The sequence below is a fragment of the Hylaeus volcanicus genome, chromosome 7 (assembly GCF_026283585.1).
Source record: "Hylaeus volcanicus isolate JK05 chromosome 7, UHH_iyHylVolc1.0_haploid, whole genome shotgun sequence".
Lineage (NCBI taxonomy): Eukaryota > Metazoa > Arthropoda > Insecta > Hymenoptera > Colletidae > Hylaeus > Hylaeus volcanicus.
In genome coordinates, this window is record NC_071982.1 from 4,978,902 (window position 1) to 4,981,315 (window position 2,414).

The window sequence follows — 2,414 nt, forward strand, 5'->3', positions numbered from 1 at the left end:
TAAACAAATTACTCGTGTATATAAATGTTTAGAATCTATAGAATCTATGAACTACTTCACTATTTTCAAACAACGCAACTGTTATAATTTATATACATAACCCAAGTATCGTGGATCGCCCTGTATACGACCCCGCAGACATTCTAATCAGATGATGCCAATTACAAGGAAAAGAAACCTAAAGGAATCCCCGGTATCCGTATTAATCCTGAATCTGGGAAGTCATCAACATCGTAAATTAAGGCCTCGAATTCGTGGGATTCCCGTCGTTAAAAAATCAAAGTGCCACAGCCACGAGGACAATTTCGGTAAATAAAGTAATCTTCCCTTAATTGATCTCGTTGAGCGCGCTCAAGAAACCGACTTAATTCGATTCGACAACCGTGCCAGGACCGCGATTCTTCATCGCTTTCATTAATCCTAATCTGCGTAAGCGAAAAATCATTTGTATATGTAGAGAATTCTTCTCTCATGCTTGTCTCATGTTTCAATGAATTCTTCGGATTCAAATCTGCCGCGACTGACAATGTCCAGCCAAGTTAGAGAGAGAGAGAGAGAGAGAGAGAGAGAGAGAGAGAGAGAGAGAGAACTGGGGAGAAGCGAGGAGAGATGACGAGCAATTCTACAAGTGAGATTGACGGAGATTAGCGCGAAATTTATTAAGGCAAAATTTACGTTTATTATTAGGAGACTGTGAAAAAAAGCATACCTGAAATAAAGGCTTTAAATGTTGTTTCTTTTGTTGTTACAGGTATGAATTAAGGTAGAAAACAAACTTGTACATAGTGTAAATAAAACTTTTGTTGTTACAGGGAAACGCAATTTCGCCTTTATTTTAATTCCTTAATTAAAGGTTTTCGATTGTGTAGAGATTATTACATATATATATATATAGTGATATATCGATACTCGAGGAATGACTGTGGCTGAAGTTTTAGACTTTAATTAATTATATCTCAATAACGGCGCGGTCAATAATTATTATTCTTTTCTTTATGGTTTATAATTTCAGTTTTTATAACACAGCAAAATTTCAGCAACTTTCTGAATCGCATTTCGATTTAAATTGAAACAAAAAAAAATACGTTAAAATTCGTATGTCCCATAAGGGTCCGTGTTGCAATTGCAAAATTCTGATATCGACTCTCATACAATTCAGGCTTACGTGATTTATATTTAATCAAAAAACAGTCGAGCGACATTTTCTTAAAATCTTCCATTAAATAAATCCACGGAATAATTACCTTAAACAAATTTTAAAGAAAAATTTAACCTGGGATATCGAACTTCATGGGAGGAAATTTGAACGATCGGCAGGTTATCGATAAAATTTCTTCGAGTCCGATTGGCGAACGAGGGGAATACCAAAGCCGGAAACCAGGGAAGTTCGCTCGCTCATATGAAGTAGAATGGAGGTCATGGTACGCGAGCTGTGAAACGAGCTTTAAGGCGCAATCTCAACGACCGTGTCGCCGTCTGCTCGGCCGTGATAATTGCAAACCCGAGAGGGACTTAAACGAACGCGATACCGCGTGTTGGAGGCGTACAGAAGACAAATCAACTATAGTCGATGAAAAATCAAATTAATTACTAAGCTCGTTAATTACACGGTACGGTCAATTAATATCGATGAATGCTCCCTGCGTCGAACAAATTTTTATTCGCAAATCGCGCTATATTATATATAGCGACTCATCAGTCCATCGTGTGCCGAAAACAAAAGTTTATCACGAGCGTAATGTTATTCGTTTACATATCTATATCTGAAGGGAGCCTTCAACAGGCGTCAGTGTCGAAAAGATAAGTCGCTATCGTTCCACTTTTGTTCGTACAGTTTCCGAATCGAGCTCCTCCGAGCTCCACTACTTGGAAACAATGTTACAAAAGCCAGGAACGATGTCTCGGTACAAGTTGCGATAACGCAACCGTAATTGGTGGAACGCGCCAGCCAATTTCCCAGCTTACGCAAAGACTGTTTTAAATGACCGCCCGCACGAAAAAGTCCCGTCACGTTTATCAGGAACAATAGTTAATGGGATTCTGTGCACGTTCCGAGTAAAGATCGTCGTTGCCGCGCGCATACATGTTGTTCCAACGCCACGCGCAGCGGGGTGAAAGTTACACAAACGTGGAAAACGGCTATGACTGTAACGTACGCAATTTCCAGCCATCCTACGGATCCATGCACCGTTTTCCCTCAGGAAAGTCACGCCGACCATTGCAATTTACAGTCGCGAGGAAATTTCCAATGTGTACCGTCCTGGAAACTCAAATGGAACAGTATCAACGAGTGTATTATCGTACTTGCGGTATTCTTGTTTCCAATTCTTTCCACCAGATGGACGCCTTTTCTCGATGGTGAATTTCTCTGAATTCTCCGTAAGTAGGAGACTGGTCGATATTTCGTTTATTCG

At 39.9% G+C, this 2,414-nt stretch overlaps 1 protein-coding gene across 3 annotated transcripts in view; it reads right to left on the minus strand.

The window, feature by feature from the left end:
• LOC128880037 (IQ motif and SEC7 domain-containing protein 2) overlaps nucleotides 1–2,414 on the minus strand; it is a 75,852-nt gene that overhangs the window by 52,713 nt on the left and 20,725 nt on the right. The window lies entirely within an intron of this gene.